Source organism: Chiloscyllium plagiosum, chromosome 5 (genome assembly GCF_004010195.1).
Source record: "Chiloscyllium plagiosum isolate BGI_BamShark_2017 chromosome 5, ASM401019v2, whole genome shotgun sequence".
Classification (NCBI taxonomy): Eukaryota; Metazoa; Chordata; class Chondrichthyes; order Orectolobiformes; family Hemiscylliidae; genus Chiloscyllium; species Chiloscyllium plagiosum.
Window position 1 is genome coordinate 47,283,992 of NC_057714.1, and position 17,618 is coordinate 47,301,609.

The 17,618-nt window shown below is 40.1% G+C and overlaps 1 protein-coding gene and 1 long non-coding RNA gene across 5 annotated transcripts in view; one reads left to right on the forward strand and one right to left on the reverse strand.

Moving 5' to 3' along the window:
* Positions 1-17,618, reverse strand: part of sema5a (sema domain, seven thrombospondin repeats (type 1 and type 1-like), transmembrane domain (TM) and short cytoplasmic domain, (semaphorin) 5A) — a 293,417-nt gene that overhangs the window by 192,632 nt on the left and 83,167 nt on the right. For 2 of the 3 annotated variants that reach the window (XM_043689989.1, XM_043689988.1), the window contains exon 1: positions 14,468-14,634. The exons of the other annotated variant lie outside the window; for it this stretch is intronic. The gene's annotated coding sequence lies outside the window, so the exon portion shown is untranslated. Of the gene's footprint in view, positions 1-14,467; positions 14,635-17,618 lie in introns of those variants that run through there. 3 annotated transcript variants of the gene reach the window in all.
* The window catches only part of LOC122549857, a 14,478-nt gene continuing 11,726 nt past the window's right edge, over positions 14,867-17,618 (forward strand). The window contains exons 1-2 of one of the 2 annotated variants that reach the window (XR_006311682.1): positions 14,867-14,974; positions 16,647-16,843. This is a non-coding gene — a long non-coding RNA (uncharacterized LOC122549857). Of the gene's footprint in view, positions 15,023-16,646; positions 16,844-17,618 lie in introns of both variants that reach the window. The other variant, XR_006311681.1, reaches the window with a different exon arrangement.

Sequence of the window (17,618 nt, forward strand, 5' to 3'; positions counted from 1 at the left end):
ACCCTTCCTATTCGTATACCCATCCAAATGCCTCTTAAATGTTGCAATTGTACCAGCCTCCACCACATCCTCTGGCAGCTCATTCCATACACATACCACCCTCTATGTGAAAACGTTGCCCCTTAGGTCTCTTTTAAATCTTTCCCCTCTCACCCTAAACCTATGCCCTCTAGTTCTGGACTCCCTCACCCCAGGGAAAAGACTTGGTCTATTTATCCGATCTATGCCCCTCATAATTTTGCAAACCTCTATAAGGTCACCCCTCAGCCTCTGACACTCCAGTGAAAACAGCCCCACCCTGTTCAGCCTCTCCCTGTAGCTCAAAGCCTCCAACCCTGGCAACATCCTTATAAGTCTTTACTGAACACTTTCAAGTTACACAACATCTTTCCGATAGGAAGGAGACCAGAATTGCACACAATATTCCAACAGTGGCTTAACCAATGTCCTGTACAGCCGCAACATGACCTCCCAACTCCTGTCCTCAATACTCTGACCAATAAAGGAAAGCATACCAAATGCCTTCTTCACTATCCTATCTACCTGCGACTCCACTTTCAAGGAGCTATGAACCTGCACTCCAAGATCACTTTGTTCAGCAACACTCCCTTAGGACCTTACCATTAAGTTTATAAGTCCTGCTAAGGTTTGCTTTCCCAAAATACAGCACCTCGCAATTATTTGAATTAAACTCCATCTGCCACTTCTCAGCCCATTGGCCGATCTGATCAAGATCCTGTTCTTGTCTGAGGTAACCTTCTTCACTGTCCACTACACCTCCAATTTTGGTGTCATCTGCAAACTTACTAACTGTACCTCTTATGCTCACATCCAAATAATTTATGTAAATGACAAAAAGTAGAGGACCCAGCACCGATCCTTGTGGCATTCCACTGGTCACAGGCCTCCAGTCTGAAAAACAACTCTCCACCACCACACTCTGTATCCAAATGGCTGGTTCTGTCTTTATTCTGTGAGATCTAACCTTGTTGTGGTTCTGTTCGCCGAGCTGGGAATTTGTGTTGCAGACGTTTCGTCTCCTGTCTAGGTGACATCCTCAGGGCTTGGGAGCCTCCTGTGAAGCGCTTCTGTGATCTTTCCTCTGGAATTTGTAGTGGCTTGAATCTGCCACTCCGTTTGTCAGTTCCAGCTGTCCATTGCAGTGGCCGGTATATTGGGTCCAGGTCGATGTGCTTATTGATTGAATCTGTGGATGAGTGCCATGCCTCTAGGAATTCCCTGGCTGTTCTGTTTGGCTTGTCCTAGAATAGTAGTGTTATCCCAGTCGAACTCATGTTGCTTGTCATCTGTGTGTGTGACAAGCAACATGAATTCGACTGGGACAACACTACTATTATAGGACAAGCCAAACAGAGAACAGCCAGGGAATTCCTAGAGGCATGGCACTCATCCACAGATTCAATCAATAAGCACATCGACCTGGACCCAATATACCAGCCACTGCAGCGGCCAGCTGGAACTGACAAACGGAACCGGCAGATTCAAACCACTACAAATGCCGGAGGAAAGATCACAGAAGCGCTTCACAGGAGGCTCCCAAGCACTGAGGATGTCACCTAGACAGGGGACGAAACGTCTGCAACACAAATTCCCAGCTCAGCGAACAGAACCACAACAACGAGCACCCGAGCTACAAATCTTTTCACAAACTTTGAAGATCTAACCTTGCTAACAAGTCTCCCATGGGGAACCTTGTCGAACACCTTACTAAAGTCCATATAGATCACATCTACCACTCTGCCCTCATCAATACTCTTGTTACTTCTTCAAAAAACTCAATCGAGTTTGTGAGACATGATTTCCCATGCACAAAGCCATGTTGAATATCCCTAATCAGTCCTTGTCTTTCCAAATACATGTACATCCTGTCCCTCAGGATTCCCTCCAACAACTTGCCCACCACTGACGTCAGGCTCACTTGTCTATAATTCCCTGGCTTATCCTTACCACCCTTCTTAAACAGTAGCACCACATTAGCCAACCTCCAGTCTTTCGGCACCTCACCTGAGACTATCGATGATACAAACATCTCAGTAAGTGGCACAGCAATCACTTCCCTAGCTTCCCACAGAGTTCTAGGGTACACCTGATCAGGTCCTGGGGATTTATCCACCTTTATGCGTTTCACTTCCTTCTCTGTAATATGGACATCTTGCAAGGTGTCACCATCTATTTCCCTACAGTCTATATCTTCCATATCCTTCTCCACAGTAAATACTGTTGTGGTTCTGTTCGCCGAGCTGGAAGTTTTTGTTGCAAACGTTTCGTCCCCTCGCTAGGTGACATCATCAGTGCTTGGGAGCCTCCTGCGAAGCGCTTCTTTGATGTTTCCTCCAGTGTTTATAGTGGTAAATACTGATATAAAATACTTGTTTAGCATCTCCCCCACTTTCTGTGGCTCCACACAAAGGCCGCCTTGCTGATCTTTGAGGGACCCTATTCTCGCCCTAGTTACCCTTTTGAACTTAATGTATTTGTAAAAACCCTTTGGATTCTCCTTAATTCTATTTGCCAAAGCTATCTCATGTCCCCTTTTTGCCCTCCTGATTTCCCTCTTAAGTATACTCCTACTTCCTTTATACTCTTCTAAAGATTCACTCGAAATGTCCTGACCTTACATATGCTTCCTTCTTTTTCTTAACCAAACCCTCAATTTCTTTAGTCATCCAGCATTCCCTATACCTAACCAGCCTTTCCTTTCACCCTAACAGGAATATACTTTCTCTGGACTCTCGTTATCTCATTTCTGAAGGCTTCCCATTTTCCAGCTGTCCCTTTACCTGTGAACATCTGCCCCCCAATCAGCTTTTGAAAGTTCTTGCCTAATACCTTCAAAATTAGTCTTTCTCCAACTTAGAACTTCAACTTTTAGATCTGGTCTATCCTTTCCATCACTATTTTTAATCTAATAGAATTATGGTGCTGGTACCAAAGTGCTCTCCCACTGACACCTCAGTCACCTGCCCTGCCTTACTTCCCAAGAGTAGGTCAAGTTTTGCACCTTCTCTAGTAGGTGCATCCACATACTGAATCATAAAATTTTCTTGTACACACTTAACAAATTCCTCTCCATCTAAACCCTTAACACTATGGCAGTCCCATTCTATGTTTGGAAAGTTAAAATCCCCTACCATAACCACCCTATTATTCTTACAGAGAGCTGAAATCTCCTTACAAGTTTGTTTCTCAACTTGCCTCTGACTATTAGGAGATCTATAATACAATCCCAATAAGGTGATCATCCTTTTCTTATTTCTCAGTTCCACCCAAATAACTTCCCTGGATGTATTTGCAGGAATATCCTCCCTCAGTACAGCTGTAATACTATCCCTTATCTAAAAACGCCACTCCCCCTCCTCTCTTTCCTCCCTTTCTATCCGTCCAGTAGTATTTGTATCCTGGAACATTAAGCTGCCAGTCCTGCCCATCCCTGAGCCATGTTTCTGTAATTTCTAGGATATCCTAGTCCCATGTTCCTAACCATGCCCTGTGCCTTCCCAGTTAGGCCCCTTGCATTGAAATAAATGCAGTTTAATTTGTCAGTCCTACCTTGTCCCTGCCTGCCCTGACTGTTTGACTCGCTTCTGTTCTCAACTGTACCAGTCTCAGATTGATCTCTTTCCTCACTATCTCCCTGGGTCCCAACCACCACCCCCCCCACACACACACACACACACACCTTACTAGTTTAAATCCTCCCGAGCAGCTCTAGAAAATCCCCCTGCCAGTATATTACTCCCCTTCCAATGCAGGTGCAAACTGTCCTTCTTGTACAGGTGACTTCTACACCAAAAGAGAACGGCGGCTTATAGGTGGCACGGTGGTAGTGGGCGGCACGGTGGCCCAGTGGTTAGCACTGCTGCCTCGCAGCGCCAGAGACCCGGGTTCAATTCCCGCCTCAGGCGACTGACTGTGTGGAGTTTGCACATTCTCCCCGTGTCTGCGTGGGTTTCCTCCGGGTGCTCCGGTTTCCTCCCACAGTCCAAAGATGTGCAGGTTAGGTGAATTGGCCATGTTAAATTGTCCGTAGTGTTAGGTAAGGGGTAAATGTAGGGGTATGGGTGGTTTGCGCTTCGGCGGGTCGGTGTGGACTTGTTGGGCCAAAGGGCCTGTTTCCACACTGTAAAGTAATCTAATCTAAAAAAAACTCCATATCAACATTCCTCAACTTGAAGACCCTACCTGCAGACGTACAAGACCCTTGTACAGGATCTTGCTGGTCTCCAATCTCTCTAATCATTCTGTATATATTTAAATCAGTTAAAAGGTTTTCATTCACGTGACATTTTAGTTCAATTAACTAAGTAGTTGATGCACCTCAAGTTAATGTTTTAGTTTAAAGTATGGTCCTAGCTTAAAGTGCAAAAATAATTCAAACTGAGCAACCAATCTCTTTCTGCTGGCTGTGTTAATTGTTAAAAGTCACTCTTCCAAAGATGAGCAAAGATTAAAGGAACCTGTCAACATTAAAGTGCTGGATGTTGCCTCAATGACTGAAATTCTGTTTTTGAATGCTCCATGTGTCACTGTTGCAAACTCTTTCAAACAACAGCACATTTGCATATCACCCAGCTGTCAGTGGCTTAGCACGTAGAGCTGAATATTTTAATCAAGCTTCTGCTCGAACCATATTTTGAGACTGCTTAAGTTAGAGTTGTACCTGTGAAAATAATGGCAACAGAATCCCAAACACGTACATGTGTTTCTTGCCCGCAAATGTTAAATGCTGTCAAAATTCCTATTCAATTTTTACCATGATCAATGATGCATCAACATTTCCCATTTAGATTTTCCTTGTCAACTTTACACATGAGCCACTAGGTTACCCCATGCAGCGAGCTTCTAAATTCTCCTTCCCAGCCTCCATCAACATTTTACATATTAAAAATACTGTCATTAACTGTTCTTAGAAAGTTATTCTTTCTTTACTAGTATTAAATAAAAATAAAACATTCTATATTTGTAATGCCTTTCTGGCCCCCTGGTCAGTATGTACTAGTTTCAGTAGACTAGAGCTTTCTATCCCACTTCAGAGAGTGCAGGTAGTGTTCACTACAGCATGGGCTCCATTTTGACACCAGCATTGAGCTTCCCTCTGAAAACAAAATTATATATTGGAACAGGGCAATTCTTCTGAGTTCAATGAATAAAGTATACCATTTTGGAAACATAAAAACTTAATTCAACATCTAGTCTGCTTCACACCTATTCAGAGTATATCTGATGCCGAAAATGGATGCAAAATGTAAAATAATGCTCAAGTCCTCGTCATTTCAGTGATTATATTAATGAATACAAAGTTCAACTCCCAAAAAAACTATCAATCCTTGATTTGAAAGCATAAGGCATAATGAACTTTTATTTCAATCGTTCATATATTACACATTATGTATCAATTCTGTTGTGATTATACTTGGGAAGTCAGTGGTAAACTGAATTTTTTTTGATGACATAATACCTGGCAGCAAATTTTGTGTGGTTTATTGAGGTGAGCTAAATCTCAAGGCAATGTTTTGTGCATTTATTTAAACATCATCAGCCAGGCATTTCATATTGCAGTCTCATTTAAACAAGAATACTATAAGTGTTAGTTAAGAGTTCAAAATATACTGTTTATAACCTGTAAAAAGTATAATCACAAGATTGCTGATACTAGAATATAAATTATAATTTTTAATTGCAAAATTAATTAGTATGGGTAAGGAAAGAACTAAAGAGCTGTCTGTCACAAAACCCACACTTGTTAAATGCTCTACTGCATTTTGTTTTCTTTTCTTGATTACATTTTTAAATACCCAATGGAAAATGTGCACATAACTATTGATGCACCAAATATCTTTTAACACTTTGTATCCTGAACAGCAACAGAAAACGAAATGAAGACTTCTCTCTCTGTACATTACGTATATTGAGAAAAGGTGCAAATGTTGAAAATCTTAAACGATTATATCTGAACTCTGTGAAAGAAACAAAGTAGATCAACCAGAACTTGTGAAAGAAACAGTTAACACTTCCTCTATAGAATCCATGCTCATAATGAACATGGAAAGATAATCAAGACCCTTTGTGGAAGAGGAAAAGAAATGGAAGTCAAGGAGGGAAATGCAACAGATGAAACAGCACAAGGAAAAATCAAAGATGAGCTTCCATCAACAGCTTCGCAGGAGAGCGAGAAACATTCAATGCATAAAAGTAATTTTAGTGAGGTAAGGAAAAGGCAAAAAATGTCCAGAAATCACGTTTAAAAATTACACCACAGGAATCTTAAAACAAAAGCATCCTAAATCTGCACCGTAGGCCCATCAATCCCAAAAAGAATAAAGGAACAACTGCCCTCACTGCAGAAGACACCGCTAGAGCTATAAGGTAAAAACAATGACTGCAGATGCTGGAAACCAGATTCTGGATTAGTGGTGCTGGAAGAGCACAGCAGTTCAGGCAGCATCCGAGGACAGGCAAAATCCGAGGACAGGCAAAATCGACGTTTCGGGCAAAAGCCCTTCATCAGGAATAAAGGCAGAGAGCCTGAAGCGTGGAGAGATAAGCTAGAGGAGGGTGGGGGTGGGGAGAGAGTAGCATAGAGTACAATAGGTCAGTGGGGGAGGAGATGAAGGTGATAGGTCAGGGAGGAGAGGGTGGAGTGGATAGGTGGAAAAGGAGCTAGGCAGGTCGGACAAGTCAAGGAGACAGTGTTGAGCTGGAGGTTAGAAACTAGGATGAGGTGGGGGAAGGGGAAATGAGGAAGCTGTTGAAGTCCACATTGATGCCCTGGGGTTGAAGTCAGATAAAACACAAATCCTCAAATTTTTCCCTATCCCCACAGATGGTGACAGGTCTACCCCACATCTCCTGATCTCCCTCCTGAAAGAAAATGGTTTGAAGTTGCTCAAATCATATCCAGAAAGGTCCAAAGCATGAAGCACCATCTGAAGTCTAAAGATTGAGAAGAGCTTAAATTAAGGAAAAAGACAATAGGATTGTAACTAACCAAGGAGCTACCATTCACTTTGTGCCAAAATTCAAAGTTGAGGACAAAAACAGAAATTACTGGAAAAGTTCAGCGTCTGTGGAGAGAAATCAGAGTTAACGTTTCAGGTCCTGTGACCTTTCCTCAGACCTTCTACACTCGACCTGAAACATTAACTCTAATTTCACTCCACAGATACTGCTAGAGTTGCTCAGCTTTTTCAGCAATTTCTATTTTTGTTTCTGATTTACAGCATCTGCAGTTCTCTTGGTTTTTATTCAAATTTGAGGTGCCTGGGTTGGAAAAGAGAGACAGAGAAATCTGGGTACAGAAGAAACTAGTTGACAAATTAAACTTTTAATAATAAGGAACTGATATATTGAAATTTGCAAGATCAAATTTGCATCCACAGCATTATCAATATAATAGAGGAATAGAACAAAAAACAGTAATTGCTGGCAAAACTCAGCAGATCTGGGAAGCAACTGTGGAGGGTAAAGCAGAGTTAATGTTTCAAGTTTGGTGACTCTTCATCATAACAGAGGAATAGAACAGGCTGATCCTGCAGTAGTGGGCAAATACAAATATTCTGCAAATCCTGTAAGGGAGCCAAAATTTACCCATAAGACCATAGCATATAGGAACAGAATTAGATTATTTGGCCAATCAAATGTGTTCAGCAACTCGATCATGGCTGATACGTTTCTCAACTTCATTCTGCTTCCATTTCCCCATAATCCTTGATACCCTTACAATCAAAAAAACTGTCCAGATCTCTCATTGAGACGCAATCAGTTGGCCTCCATAACCTTCTGCAGCAATAAGTTCCACAAATCCAACACCTAGAAGGAGTGAGGAGAGTTCATACAGAAGTTGTTTTGTTTAAGCATCTCAGTTCAGCACAGGTGAGTACTGAGAAATGAAGACTTGATTGATTGCTCTTGAAGGAATCATCCCAATGAACCATCGAGATGCAAAGGGATTTTCGCCATAAACCGTCCCACAATTTGAAAAGGACACCTATTCAAAGTCTCAAGTTTCTGCCATGGCTCATTACGTGACTAGACAGGCTGTTCTTTGACCTGTAGATCTTTGGCCAATGGGGAAGCAAATCTTCAATGTGCAGGATTTATTTCCTGTTCTTGGCTTCTCTGCTGCTCCTTTCTTTCAGTAATTAAAATCTTGGGAGTCAAAGCTTGATGCAACTCGATGGACAAATTGTTGTCATCCTGAAAAATTCACAGCAGGCTCCTCCCATTCATTACTATTAATTACACTATGTTTCAAGAACAGCTCAGAGAGTTGTGAAATGTTTTATTCTCCCCTGGAACATTGGCCAATTGATAATTGAGGAAACAGACTTGGCAGGATTTACAGTTTCCAGCCATTTTGCAACATGTCCTGTCCATCAAAGTTCATATTGCAGGAGATATTCCTAAATGCTCATGGAGCTGGCTTCAGGAAAGACACTTGCATTTGTTTCATGGATTTCCCATTGAATTGGGCAAATGTGTAGATGCATTGCTGATGGAATTTCTTTCACATTCTATACATTCTTTCACTCACTGATACATAGTCTGGGCTTCACTGCAATACAGGAGTGTGACGATGAGAACTAATCTGTACACCAGGGTTTTTATCAACTTTCAGTGGTCTTTGTTCTTAAAGACTCAACGCAATCATTTGTCAAAGGCCGAGTTGGTGCAAATGATCCAGTGTTGGATCTTCTCCTCAATGATGGCCTTTTGAGAGAGGCTGCCAAGGTATGATAAATGTTCAACATTTTCCAGAGTCTCCTTCAACAAGGTGAGACAGATCAGGCTTATATCCATTGGATTAGGTGAAAGTAAGGACTGTAAACGCTGGAAATTAGAGTTGAAAGTGTGGTGCTGGAAAAGCACCTCAGTGGCTGCCTGACCTGCTGTGCGTTTCCATCACCACGCTCTCGACTTATATCCATGAGAGTTTAGTGGAATGAAAGGTGATCTTATTGATGTATATAACAACCTGAGGAGACCTGACATACACCTTCTTGGCCACCTTATTAACTTGTGCTGCCACTTTCAGGGAACTGTGGACCTACACAGCTAGATCCCTCTGTATGTTAATACTTCTAACAGTCAGCCATCTACTGTGTAATTCCCTTCTGCATTAGCGTCACCTCACATTTATCTGGATTAAGTTCCATCTGCCATTTCTTCACCCAAGTCTCCAGCCTATCTGTTGGCAATTCTCCTTACTATCCACATTCAAATCTTGTTGGCATTCACAAGTTTACTAATCAGACCACGGACATTCACCTCCATATCTATTTTATATGTTACAAACAATAGGGGTCTCAGCACTGATCCCTGCAGAACAGCCCTGGTCACAGATCTCCAGTCAGAAAAATACCCTTCCACTGCTATTCTCTGTCTTCTATGGTGAAGCTAGTTTGTATCCATGTGACTTCACCTTTTGTATCAGCTTGCCATAAGGAACCTTGTCAAAGGCCTTTCTAAAGTCCTGCAGACTACATCCACCACTTTGCCCACTTCAATTATCTTTGTCACTCCCTCAAAAAACTAAATGAAATTGCAGATTGGCTGGAGTGCAATTGGTGGCCCACGGTGCCTCATAGATGCCCAGTCTTGAGTTGCTAATGATTTCATTGTCTGTCCATTTAGCATGGTGGTAGTGCTACACAACACAATGGGAGGTATTCTGAATGTGAAGGTAGGAACTCATCTCTACAAGGCCTGTGCGTTGATTATTCTTATTTATACTGTCATATTGATATAGGTCTGTCTTTTTGGCTCCCAACACACTTGATGTGGAGTGGTGTAACTCAAGATTTCTAACCAACTACCCCCCCCTCACTCTGAAGGAGAGAAATGTCTACGGTGATATAGTCTTTCCTGGCCTGGGGCTAATTGCCATTACAAGCAATACATAGCAGGTTTGAAGGTTGATGAGGTATCTACTGAAACATTGGAGACTCAAGTAGCTCTCGCCTATTCACAGTTTTCTTTCAGTAGTAACATAAAACTCTTCTTGTCTTCTCGCTCTCAAAAATACGAAACTGAAAACTCATGTCAATTTAAGTACATTGCATAGTTCCTGTAAGACACAAAACCAGGGCCTCACAGCACAAGGGCCACAGGTTCAATTCCAGCCTCGGGTGACTGTCTGAGTGGAGTTTGCACATTCTCCCTGTGTCGGTGTGGGTTTCCTCCGGGTGCTCCGGTTTCCTCCCACAATCCAAAAATGTGCAGGTCAGGTGAGTTGGCCATGCTAAATTGCCCAAAGTGTTAGCTGTGTTAGTTAGGGGTTAATGGAGGGAAGTGGTTCTAGGCAGGCTACTCTTCAGAGGATCGGTGTGGACTTTTTGGGCCAAGTGGCCTGTTTCCATACAGTAGGGAATCTAATCTAAAAAAAATACCAATGATACCTGGTGAAGAGTTTAGATTTGTTTCATATGGCAAAAAGTCTAATTGTTTTATAAATTATTTTTATAAACAATTTTGCTCCATCACAAAATAAGTGGACAATAACTCCAAACGATATTTAAAATCATTGTTTTGTGCCTGTAAATAGTGGCTTAGTCTGTGAAAATATTGATCGACTCATGCTGTAAATTAAATAAGGAGAAAGATAATGATGAATGAGCTGACTGGAATGACTCATGTCTTTAGAGAATTATTTTACCCTCTGCATTTTCCCTCATTGAAAATCCACTAAAATTGTGGAGCATATTTAAAAAGGCAGCAGAGCTATCAGTCATCCATAATAACCTTTAAGCTAACTGAGTCTATACGCTCTGCATAATTTGACATTTATTGCAAAACATTGATAGTAGAGAACAACTTGCTGACAAGAGAATTCAATTGTTCCATCTAGTTAACTCAATTTGTCAAAACCAGAGGTCAATATATTGCATTATTTTATTTAATATTTTATACTAGCCAACTGAAAATGTAATAAACCTCTATAATGGAGTGACAGAAGAAGTAAGTTTCCACACATTTTTTGCTGTGTTTTACCGAGGAAGTGTGCACCAAAATGGCCAATAAATGCCACACATAAATCTTTGAATTTTAATCATATTTCTGAAAATACTGTTTGTTTTGCTTCAACTTCTATAGTGTTACATATAGATCTTGATGACAATTTGTTTAAGAGTTCATTCCCCACTTACAAGCTGGTGCAGCAGATTAAGGCCGACACCAACTCAAATTTAGCAACTACTGGGTGGCAATGCTGATTTTCTTATGCACCAAACTGTTTGGCTCTATCAACTTTCAGCTGTGCTTTAGGAGTTAATTCTGTTGTACTACTTGTGAAAATGTCTTTGTAACTTACAGATATAAGAAGATTTGACTGTTCATTTGAGCTGTCAAAAAATAAATGAAGGAAGATATTTTCCAACCAATTGGAGCGCAACAGAGGAATATTGCAAATTAAGACAATTCCAACCATTGTTAAAAACATTTTAAGTATGTTAAATATTTAGTTATACTTTTGTAAAATATAAGTTTCTTAATATATATGCCATTAAGTTATTTAATTGTATAAAATTCAGGGAATTATCAACAAGTTTGCATATAAACCTAATTATGTGATATGTACATAATAAACGTAAGTGTCTACCAGAAAATACTGCTAGCTCAGCTGATCAGGTGGCAGCTGGAGACTTACAAGTAGAATTAAAGTTTCTGTTCCATGAATTCATCTGAAAACTCTGCTTCTCTCTCCAAAGATATTTCCTGATCTGTTGCATACTTCCAGCATTTGTTATTATTTCAGATTTTCAGCATTCCCATATTTTGTGTTTACTCTCCTTTTTCAACTGCAGTACATACTATCTGCAACTTACTAAAATATTTTTTAAAATTTTTCAAGGAAAATGGAATTATGAATAGAACAAGACAGGAAATATCTTGTTTTGAAAAATGTCGTGCTGGAAAAACACAGCAGGCCAGGCAGCATCCGAGGAGAAGGAGAATTGACATTTCGGGCATAAGCCCTTCTTCAGGAAATATCTTGTAACGGATATGGCATTTCTTGATAATGACGGATAACAATGCAAATATAATTAATGCATTTGAACACTTTCTAAAATTAAGTCCCATAAATATTATTTAAGTCAATGTTGTTATTCAACATTCACTTTGGTGGCAGCAAAAATCCCTAATCAAGAAAGAAAATAGTTTATACTTGCTTTGATCATTCACTGTTTAAAGTTATGAATTATTAAAAAATTAAAAGTCATGTCTTTATGACAGACCTTATCAGAAAAATAAAGTAACCCCAGCAACAGAAAATCAGAGAACCAAATTTATACAAGGAAATCATTTGGTTATTCAGATACTTTGTGAGAGAATTAATTATTCTGATTTGAGAATAAATAACTTTGTATTTAATACAACTGTTAGCCATCGATTTTTTTAAAATATGCATCGTAAAGAATTCAGTGGTACTCTGCAACATTTGTTTTATTGTTTTAAATCAGATGTGTAAAAAAAGTTAAATCAGGACATCAGTGTACCAACTGCTCCAAAATGCACCCTGTTTGAGCACAAAAATTAATTATTAATGCTATAATGCATTCAGCCAACAACACCACTGCCAGAATAATGTGAGCAATTCACTTATTTATAAGCTGATTGTTTCTAGAAAATAAATTGTCAGGGTACACATATAAATCCTCAGCGTACTGGAATGTAACAAAGCAACAAGTCATTGAAAAATAACTTAAGTAGTGCAAGACATTTATTTTCAGATCCAATCCATTACTGATGTCAAACTGCATATTATTGTGTCTAAAAAAAACTTAAGTATTGAACTTTTTTTTCACAATCCTCTTCTATGAAATACAACTTCAGACAACATTGTTACAACATAAACAATGTTGCATGCTGTAAACACTGTTTCTCTGCTCACAGATGCTCCCAGACCTGCTAAGTTTCTCCAGACTTTTCTACATTTGTTTCAGATCTCCAGCATCCACAATATTTTATTTTTAATTGTGTGTTGTAACTCTAACACTTTCTGGATGAGTTATCTTGCTCTTTGGTATGGAAAATCAGTAACAAGGTATAAAGATAAAATTGTGCAGGACTGACTTACAAGTTAAAACAAAAAATGCATTAGTAAAAATAATACCTGTCACAAAAATTGAAATTGCTAGAAAATGTCAGCAGGTCTGGCAGCATCTTGGGGAGAAATCAGAGTTAACGTTTTGGGAGCAGGACCCTTCTCCAGTTCTTTGTCAATTAAACAGAATATCTGAACCCCATTAAATAATTAAAACCCATACAAAATAAACCCCCCACACACTTTAAGCAAAGTAGTTTAAATCACTATTTACAGGACTAACGCAGGGGTTATCCTGTCAATGTCTCTCTTCGAGCGTCTCCAGTTTGTTATCTCATCGTGTTCAACAGCGCCCCCAAGCTGTCATTATGTCAAATGTAAATTATCTGTTCCCAATACGGAGTCAGATGAGGATTACTTGCACATTCAACAGAACGATCGCGTTCAACTTTCCATCATCTACTGCAAATCTGCACTCAATAAACTATTAACATAAATGCGCATCACTTTAAAAGTGCACACAGAAAACATTGGCAATACTTATCAAACACAAAAACAAACCCTAATCCCATTGAAGGTCCGTTGAATATCATGACTGCTAATGACAGTAATTGTTGAGAGTGAATCGCGAAGGTCCAAAATTAGAAAGAACGTACAAGTGCGATGGCAACAGATTCCTTTGATCAAATTTCTTAACGCCGGGGGATTTTTCACTTCATTCATGAAAGGTCGCATCCAGATTTAAACATTCGAGACAGATAAATTAAAGAGGTTAAACTTTCCCCACTTCCCCCCCCCCCCCACCTTAAGTCCGCGAAGATGTAAATATTGGAATGTAAACAAGGTGCATCTTCGTTAGAGATGAGAATTTGTCTAAAATACAATCTCAAACACTGTCAAACTATTCGACATAATAATTGCACAATGCACTGTTCATTCTCCAGAAAGGCAACCAATTCTGCATTTTAGTCATGTAGTCAGTCAGTGCATCCTTCTTTTAAAGTAAACAATATTTTACCTTTGTATTCTCTTTGTATTCACTCAATTTTGACACTAAATTAAAACCGCAACCCTAGTATAATCAACTCAAATTGTTGATAACCATACTTACATGATCCTTCTTTTGGAAGAAAATAGCACGTCTTAAATTAACCCGATTTCTAATACAACTGCAATGTCCAGAAAGACAGCAGGCTATTTGTGTGCGTTTTTATCTATAAATAACAAACTGACCACCGAATGCAGTTTGCTCGGGACTGTGATCAGACTGCACACATTCGCGCGGAGTCTCTACGTTCTGTTGTTGTTGCAGAACTTCCCCGCACAATACAAGCAGCTCAGAACACATTCTGCAAGATTATGGTTATTGAAACATGTACTTAAACGAACATATTCTTGACTTACCGAGTAAATACTCCAACTTCCCAAACGCATCTAGTTATTTATCTATAATGCAAACAAAATCTTTCGGGAGGTCAAACTTGCTGATGAGTTTGGAGTAGTTGTGACCACTGCTTTGAGTGAGCGTTCTCCGCTTCTATCCTCTCCCTGAAGATCAGGATATCACTGCTCCGCTCTCATCCCAGCTCTGTCTGTGCTCTCTGACGCCCCACGCTATTAAATGGTGCCGTCCCAAAACGGGGGTGTCACAAGTCATTTAAATCAAAACATTTTCAGCACCAATGTCACTTATAGCTGGAAAATGCTATGTCACCATCATTATGCTGAATATTATAATACATAGCAAAATTTCATCAGGGATTGAGTTGCTAACAGTCCAACACTCACCTCTTGATCCCGTGAAATTCCGATCTCTCCCCTTCAGCTTTTCTTTAGCACATTCCAGCAGTTTGCAGCTTCTGAGACGTGGCATTGCTCCGTCCCCACAGTCTAAGTCAATACTTACCGCAGGTACAGTCATTCAAACTACACTTGGGAAGAATTTATACAAAACTTCGGGTAATTATTAATCATTTGTAAAATAATGTAACTATTAAATTTGCACGATGATGTAATTCAGCTAAAAGTTTAGCGATAGTTTACCGTTACAATTGAACATCTGGAAAGTTTTGCTTTGATGGATGTTAACTTCTGGTTTATTTGTTCTTTTACTATTGTATGTTTTGTAATTGCAAGCTATTATTTTATATTCTATTATTACATTGAATCTTTTATATGGCTGTATTGTCTAAATATCAATTTCTGAAACAGTAATTGAGACCAGATGCCGTTTTCAACAAATTTTAAAAACTTCACAAAAAAAGACCAAGCTTTATAAATGTTAAAATGTATTTTCTCAATTGGCAAACGAACTGCTTGGATTTGTATTTGTCACCCACTTCAAGTATACGTTTTTAAAAAGTTTTAAAATGTAACATTCGACTTCAAAAAATTAAACACCAACAGTACTGACATTTATTTTTTTGGAATCACACGTACTTCGATGGTAGTCCTGTCTTGACATTTTACATTCTCGATTTATTTTTATTTTACGATTACAGTTAGGGAGCAAGATAAACTAACAGCTGGTAGAGCAACTTAAAACCTGATGTTTTACTACACACACTATTCATGATTGCAAGGAACTAGATTAAATTAAAGATTAATACTACAATAAGTGATTGCGAGGGTCGAGTTGGAGTTAAGGTGAGGATTTATAATACAATAGTGATTGTGAGCCACCAATTAGAGTTGAGGTGATGATTTATACTATAATAGTGATTCTGAGGGCCTAGTTGGAGTTAAGGTGAGGATTAATAATACAAAAGTGATAGTGAGCCACCAATTGGAGTTAAATTGAGGATTAATACAATAATAGTGTTGGGAGGGTTTAGTTGGAGTTAAGGTGAGGATTAATAACACAGTACTTGATTGTGAGCCATCAATTGGAGTTAAAGTGAGGATTAATACTACAATAGTGATTGTGAGTCATCAGTTGGAGTTAATACTAAAATAGAATTAATACTGTAATAGTGTTGGAGACACCAGCTGGAGTTGGTGAGAATGAAGAGTGAGGCAGTGCAGTTCTCACCCTGGGCCGAGGGTGGCGCTGCTGCCGTTGGAGCAATGTGGCCGCACGCGCTCTCGCGCGGGTCTTTTCCGCGGGAAAAGCTGCTGCCTCTGCCGCAGGGACACATGGGAAATGGAGTTCCAGATGCAAAGTGCCGGCATATGACAATGAGTAATGTCCCAGAGAAACTACAAAACCCACAGTGCAGCGAGCCTCCCGGGGCCACCAAACTTCCAAGATTACCATTATCTCTTAATCAAGTATCTAAATAAAAATGCCATTTCAAATCAAGCTACACACCATTTGACATCGGTTCCAAAATGCAGTATCCTACCACATATGGACAGAGAGAGCCAAGTCCAGTGACAGGGTTTTGACATCTGTCTTTCCATTCACTGAGAGGAGAGAATTCCTGCTTTTCCACTCATGGGATGATACTGAGACCTCCATGTACTGATAGCCAAATAAATTCAGTCATTTTACTGCTGTCCTGTTACCAACACTGTAAATATGTTCTTAATGCTTCCAATTTTCTATGGCTATTTCATATCTCATCCTCTCTCATCTCCTCAGGTACCAATAGCATCTTCACAGTCTCAACCACAAATAGGCCAGCTCCACAGCCATAATCTCTTCCTCTACGTCTGAGGAAAAAGGCATAGATCCCTCAGAAAAGACACCAGCAAGACTGCCTCTTGCACCTTCCACTAGGTCAGATGCTGACGCCTCGGTGGATACTTCAGCAAAAGTACGGTCGGGATCATGTTCTAGTGAGTACATCACAGTTATATTTCCACAGCTCTTCAAGGAAGAAACATGCCAGGTCACTGGCAGTGGCAGAGACCAGGCACCCAAGGCAGGAGGGGATCCCATGGCGTCAACCATTAGCAACTTCATCCACGCACAAGCTGACATAGGACAGGACCAACAAGGAGGTTGTCAGATACACTAGGTGAACTGACTTGGAGGTTAGAGGAGAGCAAGGTTTTTAAGAGAACAAGCGAGGACCTCCTGATATGCACCTTGGTCAAATTCATGAGGTGGGTGCTTGTCTCACTGTACAATGAAAGATGCAAATGTACTCTGAGGTGTGCCATTGAAGTGGAGTACTGTATTCAAAGTGATTTGGAAATGTGTCCTGGTATGGCTGGTTCATGTCCGATGCCAGCCTCTGGTTTGGTGAGTAGGAGTGTGTAAGCAGTTGCTGCCCATGCAATGTAAACTGAGACTTTGGTGATTGCTTTCCAAGTTGGAAGCCCAGTGAAGCGAGCAGTGAGCCACCAGTTACCCACTCTGACTTTCAGGAAAGAATTTGACATGTCTAACTTCTATCCAGTGTGTGGGAGAATAGGATATCTATGAAGATTAGGTACGAATGGCAATAAGTACAAATAATGTTCTGGATCGGTGGTGCTGGAAGAGCACAGCAATTCAGGCAGCATCCGACGAGCAGCAAAATCGACGTTTCGGGCAAAAGCCCTTCATCAGGAATAAAGGCAGAGAGCCTGAAGCATGGAAAGATAAGCTAGAGGAGGGTGAGGGTGG